The sequence below is a fragment of the Spermophilus citellus genome (assembly GCF_964194105.1).
Source record: "Spermophilus citellus genome assembly, chromosome: 10".
NCBI lineage: Eukaryota > Metazoa > Chordata > Mammalia > Rodentia > Sciuridae > Spermophilus > Spermophilus citellus.
The window spans coordinates 129,709,611-129,722,120 of record NC_138197.1 but is presented as its reverse complement, the minus strand read 5'-3'; positions in this window follow the sequence as shown (position 1 = coordinate 129,722,120).

The window sequence follows — 12,510 nt, the reverse complement described above, 5'->3', positions numbered from 1 at the left end:
CATCCCCAGGTTCAATCCCCAGCACCAAACCAATCAACCAACCAACCAGTTTCAATCAAAAAAGATTCCAGCAGAATGGATTGGAGAGGGTAGTCACAGGGAGAGGATGGTGCCCTAGACCTGGGGAGAAGATGGAGAGATGCATGGGTTGGACAGGTGGAGCTTGGTGAGAAGTCTGATAGGAGGATAAGGAAGAAGATGGAAAAAGACTTGCTTGAACAATAGATGGACAGACGTGGTGCCATTGGTGCCATTTACGTGATGGTGAAGGTTGTAAGGTTAGAGGCTGGGCAGGAAGGACTAACACCTAAATAGAGGAACAGAAGGGAAACTTGAGATTTTGCGTTACAGAGGGCAAGGCAGCCACCCAAACCAAGTTTCTAGCACGAGATGGGCTAAAAGAAAAAATATGAGAACCTGTGCCTTTCACCTTGGTGATTCCAGTTCTCTCTCTCTCTCTCTCTCTCTCTCTCTCTCTCTCTCTCTCTCCAGGAGCAAGGTGAAGAGCACACTTGTTCCAAAAGAGACTCAAGTGGTTCATTTTCTCCTTCCTCCCTCCCTCCTTTTCTTTCTGATGTGGGGAATGGCACCCAAGGCCTCATGCATGCGAAGCACACTTTCCAAGCCACAGTCCAGCACCAAATCTCTAACGATTCCTGTAGGTAAATGTTAAGATTGGATGTGAGTGTCCCCCCCAAAGCTCATGTGACAATACAGGAATGTTCAGAGACGAAAAATCTGTTCATGAAAACTATAACCTAGTCAGTGGATTAATCCATTTGATGGATTAATACTTTGAATAGATTATGGGTGGGTACTATAGGCAGGTGGGAGGGGCAGGAGGAAGTATTTTGGGGATTATATTTTGTCCCTGACTTCTGGCTATCTTTTTTTTCTGCTTGCCAGCTGCCATGAACTGAGCAGCTTTCCTCCTCCATGCCCTTCTGCCATGAAGTTCTGCCTCACTGCAAGCCAAGCCCAGAGTGATGGAGTCAGTGGGCCATGCACTAGACCTCTTCAATCACAAGCCAAAATAAAATTTTCCTCCTCTGAGTTGTTCTCAACAGATATTTTGATCACAGGGAAGAGCTAACTAACATGTAACTTTTAAATTTGTTTTCCGGTACCAGGGATTGAAACCAGGGATGCATTATCACTGAGCTTCTCCCCCAGCAGTTCCCAGGAAAATTTAAGGGAATGGACAGAAAAATCCTCCCTTGGATGTTTTTCTTTCATGACTATTTTCTAAATCTCTTTGTCTCTGCTATGACTTACCTTCATTAGAGTTTCATGAAAGGTGGCATTTGATGTGGCACAGGAGGTATAGGTCTACTTACTGTAGATTTAGTATAAATCTGAGTCGTGGTATTCCACCATTCAGGAACCAATGGTGTTGAAAGTCTGTGGGCAGCGGCTTTTCCAGTGTGAGAACTCAATATGTGCAGATTTTCTTCCTTGTGAAAGTTATTAAGTGGAAATAACATGAGATTTGGAGCCAGGAGAACTTGTTCAAGTCCAAGCTTGCCTTTAACTAACTGTGTGCCCTTAGGCAAGTTTCTTAAATGCTGTGAGCTCCAACAGCTCCCTTTGCAAAGGGGGATTATTATTATTTCTGCCTATGAGTAATCTGGGAATCTCAGGGTCCTGCCACACTACCTCCCAATTGAAGAAGTGTCAGAAATGAATAAGTGCTTATGCTTTACTCCTCAGACTGTGGATCTTGGGAGGATCAGGGCTGTGACAAGGTCAGCTATCTCTGGAGGCCAGTGCCCTGGGAGCTGCGCTGGTGTGAACAGGGCAGGTGACTCAACTGGTCACCCAGTTTCTCTCACAGACACTTTAAATACAAGACTTACGTAGAGACTCAGGCAGCAGTGACACAGAAACCCTGAAATAAACACAGAAGAAAGCCAAAAGTAGAAGTCTCTGCAGTAGGAGTTTTGTGCATGCGGGAATCAGGAAGTAGCAAGAAGGGCAGAGAGGTAGTTGGTAATGGTGGTTGCAGAAGCCTCTGGCACCTTGCAACACACCCCCTCATCTTCTTATCCACCTGTAGGTTCAGAAAGTGGTTCCCTGGACATAGCCGCTCTGCCTTCGGGTAACTCATCTTGGCTTCTTTGTCCTGGGGTTTTTCCTGGAGCTGTGGAAACTTTTTTGGTCCTTTGTGCAGGGTGAATCAGAAGGGCCAGGGATTTAAACTCCAGCCTGTAGGAGTCAGTGAATTGGTAACTGGCTTCCCCTTCCTGAGGAGCAGTAGCATGCTATGCTAGGCACATCCCTCAGGCGGCCTCAGTATGGCTGAGCCCCAGGTGCCCACAGAAGTGACCACCTTGCTGGCCTTCCTGGTTTCCCTGTCTCCCCCACCCCGCCTTGTCACCGTGCATCTTGAGATCTCCTTCAAAATAAGCTACTGGCTAGGGGTGGAGTTCAGTGGTAGAGGCTGTGCTTAGCATGTGAGAGGCTCTGGGTTCCATCCCCAGCAACAAAATAAGTCACCAAATTATTATCTTAGGCCCTTCTTTGGTAGACTCAGAACTCAGTATCGCCAGAAGAAGAGAAGCAGAAATGGAAATCTGCTTTGGGAGCTGAGAAGCAATGGACCTGTCTGCAGGGACCTGCAGAAGTCCTGTGGCCTCCTGAAAGACATCTTGGGTGAACTGTGCAGACAGGGAAGCTTCCTGTCAGCCAGACTGCCCAGCAGGCCCGAGGGACCCAGTTAGTCACTGGTCCTTTCATCTAAGCAGCCTTCTCCTAAGGATAACCGCATTTTGTTAAGCACCTACTGTGTGTCCAGTGACTTGCCAGGCACTTCGTGTCCATCTCACTCTCTAAACAATTTGCAAGAGAAGGTGATAATCTTTTTTTTTTTTTAATTTTAATTTTATTTTTTTAGTTTTAGGTGGACACAATATCTTTACTTTACATTTATGTGGTGCTGAGGGCTGAACCCAGTGCCTCACGCATGCTAGGCGAGCGCTTTACCACTGAACCACAACCCCAACCCTGATAATATTTATTTTTAGAAAAGAAAACAATGGCTGGGCCTGGTGGCACACACCTGTAATACTAGCTACTGGAAGCTCAGGCAGGAGAATTACAAGTTTGAGGCCAGCCTGGGCAACGTAGGAAGACCCTGTCTCAAAATAAGAGGTTTGGGAGATGGTCTGGGGTTGTAGTTCAGTGGTACAGTGGTAGAGCCCTTTTCTAGTATGTGTGACACTCTGGATTTGATCCTCAGCACCACAAAAGTATTGTGTCCACCTACAACTTAAAAAAAAAAAAAAAGGAAGGATAAGGGTCTGCGGGTGGGGGCTTGATCCCTAGTGTTACAAAACCAAAAAACCCCAAGTAGATACTGGCATCAAGACAGACCTGTAGATCAATAACCCTGTGGAAAATAGCTTGGTAATTCCTCAAAAAGATAAATATAGCTGGGTGTGGTGGCATTTGCTTGTAATCTCAACCATTTGGGAGGCTGAGGCAAGAGAATCACAAGTTCAAAGGCAACCTCAGCAACTTAGCAAGACCCTGTCTCAAAATAAAAAAGACTGGGGATGTTGCTCAGTGACTAGGCATCCCTGGGTTCAAATCCAAGTATTTAAAAGAAAGGAAAGGGCTGGGGATGTGGCTCAAGCAGTAGCGCGCTCGCCTGGCATGCGTGCGGCCCGGGTTCGATCCTCAGCACCACATACAAACAAAGATGTTGTGTCCCCCGAGAACTAAAAAATAAATATTATAAAAACTCTGTCTTTCTCTCTCTTAAAAAAAAAAAAACCTACAATTCTCCTGCCTCAGCCTTATCAGTCACTGGGATTACAGGTGTCTGCCACCCTGGCTTAAAAAAAAAAAAGAAAACATTTTGCTGAGTGAAATAAATCAGACACAAAAAAGGACAACTATTGTATGATTCCACTTGCGTGAGGCACCTAGAACAGATAAATTTGTAGAGACAGAAGTAGAGTGGAGGTTATCAAAGGTTGCAGGGAGGGGGAAAGGGAGTTATTGTTTAATGGGTACAGAGTTTCAGGTGATGAAAAAGTTCTGGAAATAGTGATTGATGGTTAAATATTTTGAATGTACTTAATATCATTGAATTGTATAGTAAGGTGGTTTAAATGGCTAATTTTTTGTTTTAAAAATTTGACCATGATTTCTACAACTTGAATTTTGTTTGTTTTGATACTGATGACTGAACCCAGGGGTGCTTTAGCCATATCCCCAGCCCTTTTTATTTTTTTATTTTATTTTACTTTTTAGTTGTTGATGGACCTTTATTTTATTCACTTATTTGTATGTGGTGCTGAGAATCGAACCCAGTGCCTCACACATGTGAGGCAAGAGCTCTACCATTGAGCCACAACCCCAGCCCCCTTTTTATTTTTTAATTTTGAGACAGAGTCTCACTAAGTTGCTTAGGGCCTTGCTAAGTTACTGAGGCTGGTCTTGAACTTGCAATCTGCTGAGAACCATAGCCAAGTAGGACACATGGCATTTTGATTTGAAAGGTGACCCTGCTCAGGGATTAGGGCAGCTCCAGGTTTAGGGTGGATCCTGCTGGAATAGGGTGGCTCCAGGATTAGGGCGTATCCTGCTTAACCTCAGGTGCCCACTCCTTTAGAGTTCCCATTGAGTTCTCTAAGGGTTCTGAGAGTATTTGGTACGCAGAGCCCAGTGGAGGGAGTGTATTTTCCCAGAATATTGTGGAGAGTGTCGTGAGAGTTCGGGAATAAAGAGTTGCTGTTTGAACCTACAAGGCTTTGGTGGTGGCTCAGTTATTTTGTGCCCAGCCAGACTGCGGCATTTGGGGGCCCGTGCGGGGAACGTCTGAAGCTTGGAGGTAAGTGAAATTGCTCGCCCCTGAGGGAAGGCGAGAGAATGGGTGACCATTTCAAAAAACAATGTGTTCTTGTTTTGATTTATTTTGTTTTTGTTTCAAGCTGCCTATCCCTAGAACTTTCTCAGGCAAACTGGGAAAAATGGTTGGCTCAAGGTTTGAAGTTTCTCAGGCCCTGAGGAAGAGAAAATTGATACAACGATTTTTTATTCTGTTTTTGTTTCATTCAGTTTTGGTTTTGTTTTGTGTTATCTTATTGGGTTGCGTTATCTTTATATTAGATTAGAAATTAGTAAAAAACAAACTGAAAGAGTGTTAAGTAAATTGTTAGAGGTCCAGATTATGGTAGAAAACATGTTAGATCAAGCAAAAGAGAAGGTCTCTCCAGCTAGTCAGATAGAGGAAGAAAATTTAAAGGAAAAAAGCTTAGAGGAGAAACAGGAGGCTGCTACTAACTCTGTTCTATCACCAGAGGGTGTAATTCAACTAACAGCTCCACCTATAGAAACAGCTGAGTGGCCCGCAACCCCCGTGGTTGATAGATGGAATCCTGAGACAGGATCTCAAAGATTAGCATGCCCTGTACTCAAGTAGGCAGGATGTCAACGAATTCACCGTGCTTTAGATTTCAGAACAGTGAAGCAATTAAAGGAGGCTGTAACAACCTATGGTCCACAAGCACCCTTCACTGTAAGCATGGTCGAATCTATTACCAACTTGGACATGACGCCAGCAGATTGGGCTAACGTGTAAATCTGTGCTAAATGGAGGACAATATTTGTTATGGAAGGTTGCCAATGAGGAATTTTGCACGGAGACAGCTAGGCGAAATGCAGCAGCCGGTTACCCTCAAAGAAATCTAGATATGTTATTAGGAAAAGGACTGTATGAGGGTTAACGGCAACAAATTGAATATGATCCTGCTATATATGCACAAATTGCTGCAGACGCAGTTAGAGCATGGAAGACTTTACAAGGACATGGAGATTTACAAGGCCAGTTATCTAAAATAATACAAAGAGCTAATGAACCTTACGCTGAATTTGTAGATAGGCTTATTCAAACAGCTGCCAGAATTTTTGGGGATACATAACAAGCAATGCCATTAATAAAACAACTGGCTTATGACCAAGCAAATTGTTACTGCAGAGAAGTCATTAGACCATGGAGACATGAAGATTTAAACACATATATTAAATTATGTAGAGACATTAATGAACAAGGACAAGTCTTGGCAGCTGCAGTACAACAGGCTTTAGATGCCAGGCCAAAAACATGCTACAATTGTGAACAAACAGGACATTTTAAAAGGAATTACCCCATAGGAAAAGGGTTTAACAAAACTAGGTATCAAAGGAATAGAATACTGGGTATTTGCCCATGATGCCGTAGAGGGAGACATTGGGCTAATGAATGCTGTACTCAAACCACCATAGAGGGCACTCCCTTATCAAAAAACGGACAAGGACCAGGTATTTACCCACGATATCGTGGAGAAAGGCATCAGGCTCCAGTGCCAAAAAACGGACTGGGAGGCCCAATGCTCCGGGACCCACAACCACAAATATACAGGGCAGTGGAGGAACCCAGCAACACCATCAGGGTAGTGCCCAGGACACATTGTCCATTAAATCCCTCATCAGACAAACCAGAGGGAGTGCAGGGTTGGACATCTGCGCCTCCGCCAGAGCAGTACTAACTCCAGAGATGGGAGTTCTAATCATTCCCACAAGAGTAAAAGGACCTCTTCCCCAAGGAACAGTAGGCTTATTATTGGGACGTAGTTCTTCTACACTAAAAGGACTTATGATAAGTCCTGGGGTAATTGATCCCAATTATGAAGGTGAAATAAAAATTATAGCTAGTTCTCCAAGAGGTATATCAGTAATTTCACCAGGAAATAGAATAGCACAGCTGTCTCAGCCTTCCAAGTCTCTGGGATTACTGACATGCACCACCATGCACAGCCATAATTTCTAAAACTTACACATATTAAAAAAAAAACAGTAACAAATATGGGAGATTCAAAACATTGGGAACAACACAATGTTCTTCAATGGGTGAGTGGGTGAGTTGTGGTACATTCATATCATGGAATAAAATGGAACCAACTATTGGTATATGGCAACTTAAATTAGTCACAAAGGCATGATGTTGAATGAAAAAAGCCAGTCTCAAAAGGTGACATACTATCATTCTATATATAATGTTCTCAAACAGGGAAAACTATGGGAATAGAAAACAGACTAGTTGGTGAGGGGGTTTTTATGGGTGATGGAACTGCTCTGATTATGGTGGTGAACATGCATAGAACTAATTTTTTTTTTTTTATTGGTACTGGGGACTGAACACAGGGGTGCTTAACCACTGTGTCACATCCCCAGCCCTTTTTGAGACAGGGCCTCATTAAATTGCTTAGGGCCTCACTAAGTTGCAGACGCTCATCTCAAACTTTGGATCCTCCTGCCTCAGTATCCCAAGTTGTTGGGATTACAAGGCATGCATCACTGTGACTGGCCATAAAACTATTTTTTTAAAAGTCAAGTTTGCTGAGAGCCATTGCCAAGTAGGAATGACGCATCGAAATTTCCTTGCCAGCGTACCCCATGTTGCTTAGAGGAAGGAAATGGACTTGCCTTGGACATTTGCTATGACATTGCATGTATGTTTGAGAAAGGTGACCCTGCTCAAGGACCAGGGTGGATCCGGGTTTAGGGAGGATCCTACTGGATTAGGGCGGATCAGGTTTTAGGGAGTATCCCGTCCTTGGGTTTAGGGCGGTTCCAGGTTTAAGGTGTACCCTGCAGGGAATAGGGCGTATCCTGCTGATTAGAGCCTGGTGGAGTATGTGGATTTTGCCCAGAACGTGTATTTTTCCCCAGAACGTGTTTGTAGAGGGCCGGTGTAGGTTTGGGAATAAAGAATTGCTGTTTGAATCTACAAAGCTGTGAGTGGCTCGTGATTTTGTGCCCAGCCAGACTGCGGCACAAGTTAATTGAATAATAATTTAAAATAAAAAATAGGGCTGGATGTATAGCTCAGTTGGTAGAGTGCTTGCCTCTCATGCGGAAGGCCCTGGGTTCAATCCCTAGCACAAATAAATAAATAAATAAATAGGGGAGGGCTGGGGATTTCGCTCAGTGGCAGAGCACTTGCCTAGTATGCATGAGGCCCTGGGTTCAATGCTTAGCCCTGAAAAATAAAATAAATGTGAGATTCAGAGGAAGTGATCAGTCCAGGGTCACACAGCTCTTCTGCGGCAGGGCTGGAACTTGGACCTAGGTCCATCTACTTCCCAGGCTGCCTGGTTTCCCCAGCATGCTGCCCCTTAGGTGGATGGTGTGGGGATCAAATGAGATAATGGCAGGAAAGTCCTTTGTAAATAGTTCCGGGCTATACAAATGTCAGGCTTCCTTATTAATCAGAAATCTGGCTGCTTCCCCAGCCCCCAATTTAATGAAGAGACTTATTATTATTGACTTGGACACTCAACCTTGACCTTCAGTATATTAAGAACTGATATCCTAAAACACAAAACAAAGCAAACAAGCAAAGAACAACAATGGGTGGCATCTTTACTCCTTGCTTATAAAACTTCATGTCTTTCAAGAAAAAAAGAAGCTGAAAAAAAAAAAGACTGGTGACAGCTTAAAATAAGAAGATTGTAGACTCTGGGGTATAGACTTAGGGGTGGTGGAGGGCGCGGTGAGCAGGACTCTTCAGGGAGACTAAGGGATGGGGAGAGGTAGGTGCGGGGTGCGTGCCTGTAATCCCAGGGGTTTGGGAGATTGAAGCAGGAGGATCACAAGTTCAAAGCCAGCTGCAGTAAATTAGCAAGGCCCTAAGCAACTTAGCAAGATACTGTCTGTAAATAAAATATAAAAAGGGCTGGGGATGTGGCTGGTTAATGCCTAGAATGTCCTAGGCCTGGAGGGGCAAGGGTGTGGGGTGTCAACCTTGGGCCTAGGGATTTGGATACCAGCTTTGGACGGAGGCAAACGTTGATTCAAATCCTGCTTCTGCCCTTTCCTCTAGGGGGAACTGAGGTCACCTAAGCACTCTGAGTCTCAGTTTCCTAACTTGTAACATGGGGAAAATAACAAGACCAACCTCTATTTTGTGAAGGTTATGTAGAGAGTGAAATTCCCATCTAGGAATAGCACTGACAGTCAATGAACAATAAATCATGACAATAATAACAATAAAATAGAATAAACGACCAAGCTCTTGGACCCATATATAAAAGATAACACACACATGGTTCCAAAGTGACCCACAACTGTTACAAGGATCAGGAAAAATACAGTCACTTGAGGCTTAACTGATGCTAAGCATTAAGAAATGCATTGTCTGGCACTTCTGAAGCTGGGCAAACATCATGGAGTGAACTTACACAAACCTACACAGAATTGCCTCCTTCTCACCTGGGCTGTACAGAGCAGCCTCTGGCTCCTAGACCACAAATCTGTGCAGCATTGTGGAGCACTGAGTACAGCAACAGTAGAGAACACAGCAGTCCATTCAATACTACATTCAAATGAATACTGAATATGGGCAATTGTAACATGATGATCACATATTTACATATTTAAATATATCTAAACATGGGAAAGTTACAATAAAAATGCTGTATGAAAGATAAACAATACTTCGTACCAGCATTGTCACCAACATGCCAGCAAAGCATTTCACTATGGTATCACCATGACTCTGCCTTCATTAGGGGATAGGAATTTTTCAGCTCCATTTTTATTATTATTTGCAGTACAGGGACTTTACCCAAGGCCTTGCATGTGCTAGGCAAGCACTCTTCCAATGAGTACTTTTTAATTTTTTGTAAAATATTAAAAGAATTTCCTGGGTAACTAGAGTTATGGGCATGCGTCATTATGACTGGCTCCACTTTATTTTTTATCCTATTTTTTGGTGCTGGGCATTTAACCACTAAGTTACATCCCCAGACTTTTTAAATATTTTATTTAGAGCCTTACTAATTTGTTGAGGCAGGCTTTGAACTTGCAATCCTCCTACCTCGGCCTCGCAAGTTATTATAGGCTTGGAATTATAGGCTTGCACCATTAAGTCTGGCTAGAAAATTAATTATTAAGGCACCTGAAAAAATTTCAATTAAAGTCTGCAAGTATAAGATATGATAGGTCCCTCTTATGTAATGGATAGTTTCTTGTTTCAGAATCCAAATGTAGACAGAATTAGTTTGAAGAGTTGCTTTTCTGAGGTTCTTTATGATATAGTAAAGTGGAAGAAAAGAGATGCTGGGCTGGGTTTGTGGCTCAGTGGTAGGCCGCTTGCCTGGATGCGTGAGGCACTGGGTTTGATCCTCAGCACCGCATATAAACAAATAAATCAAATAAAGGTTCATCAATAACTAAAAAAAAATATTAAAAACAACAAAACAAAACAAAGAGATGCTTTGGTGAAAGGAACCAAGTTTCCAGATTTCCTCAGAGCCTGGGTTCTGAGGAAATACACCCTCACACTGGGGGAGATTTTGAAAATTTCAGAGAAAAGAGGAAGTTTTGGTGATGAAGCCCCTCAAAGGGAGGCAGGTTCTCAGTCTTCATTTGGGGGTTGGAGTACCGCAGAGGAGCGGGGTGAGGGAGTTCAAAGTACATGGATCAAAAGATATTCTTGGAAGGAGCACAGAGGGAAGGATCAGTCTAGTTGGAGCTAAGTGTAGCTTTAGGCCAGGGAGGCAAGGGAGGTGGCACATGGATCAGCAGAACAGTGAGCTGAGGGGCAGCTGCAGGTCACAGGAGATTGCTAACTGTGAGTTCCCTGGGGCAAGTGGCTCACCAAAAGATACTCTAGTAGTTGGTTGAAAATTGGTCTACATAGGAAGGAGATAAGGGGTATGTATGAATCAGAGTTCTCTAGAGAGAATCAATAGGTAATAGACTGAATGTCACAACCCATTTTATCACTTGCTATTGGCCTTGAATGCTGCAGGTGACTGTCTCTGATAAACAGAGGTGGAGTTTCCTACATTGCTCTGGCTACAAGGAAGTTGGAAATTAGGGAGGATTAGTTACAAAAGGGGAAATGAATTCTGCTGTCATTAAGGTGGGGAGTTTCCCAGCCGATCGTAAGGGGCATCAAATCAGATTAAGATTTATATTGGGGGCTGGGGATGTGGCTCAAGCGGTATCGCGCTCGCCTGGCATGCGTGCGGCCCGGGTTCGATCCTCAGCACCACATACAGACAAAGATGTTGTGTCCGCTCAAAACTAAAATAAATATTAAAGTTCTCTCTCTCTCTCCCTCTTTCTCACTCTCTCTCACTCTTTCTTTAAAAAAAAAAAAAAAGATTTATATTGGAACTGGGCGTGGTGGTGCTCGCCTGTGATCCAAGGGAGTTGGGAGGCTGAGGCAGGAGGATCAAAAGTTTGAGGTTGGCCTCAGCAAATTAACAAGGCTCTCAGCAGCTTAGTAAGACCCTCTCTTAAAATGAAAAAAAAAAAAAAAAAAAAAAAGACTGGGGGTGTTGTTCAGTAGTTAAACACCCCTGGTTTTAATCTCTCACACCAAAAAAAAAAGAAAAAGAAAGAAAAAGATTCATATTGGGTTGTAACCAGGAGTCTAATGACAGTGTAACCAGTCAGAGGAAACTGCAGTCATTTTGGAGGAAACAAAGTGGGCAGCATTGAGAAAGGAGGTGCCAAAGCGAGAGTACATGGCAGAACAGAAAGAGAAAACAATGACTCATTAGACGCAAAGGAAAGGAGAGTATCCAGAAATGCTTCCTGAGTCCCTTTTGGTTTCAGGAATTAGATAAATGGCAATGCCACTAACCCTGTTAGGTAATCTGGGAAAGGTGAGTTTTGGGAACATGATGGGTCATTTTTGGACGTGCTCTGTTGGAAGTGTCTGAGAGACTCTGGCTGTTGATAGGCCACACATGCATTTGGATGCCAATTTCCTACACATGGTAACTCACAGGGGTAGCCTAACAGGCTCTCCAGGAAAAGGTCTGGTTTGCACACTTCTGTTTTCTTTTCTTTCTTTTTTTTTTTTTTAAGAGAGAGAGAGAGAGAGAGAGAGAGAGAGAATTTTAATATTTAATTTTTAGTTATTGGCGGACACAACATCTTTGTTTTGTATGTGGTGCTGAGGATTGAACCCGGGCCGCACGCATGCCAGGCGAGCGCGAAACCACTTGAGCCACATCCCTAGCCCCCCTTTTGTTTTCTTTTTAATTTTTTTTTGGTGGTACTGCGGATTGAACCCAGGGTACTTTACCACTGAGCTACATCCTGACCCTTTTTATTTTTTATTTCGAGACAGAGTCTCACTAAGTTGCCCAGCTGACCTCGAACTTGTGATCCTCCCACCTCAGCCTCTTGAGTTGCTGGGATCACAGGCAGGTGCCACTGTGTTCGGCTAGTGTTTTCTGACTTCCATGGTGTAAATGCACTCACTCTGGCCAATCTCAAGCTATCAACATAAGGATACTAACAGGGGATTTCCTAAGATCAGCTCTTAGGAGCCCATCTGAAGGTCCAGGATGCCCTGTGACTATGGGGGAGGATGGGATCTCCCAGGTGGAGTATAACCTCTGACCAGAGAGCAGTATCTTCAGGAGATGGGAGAAGAGTTCCACAGGGACAACTGTCAGAAGGAAAACCAAGAAGACAGGGCTTCATGATCAAGCTCAGTTG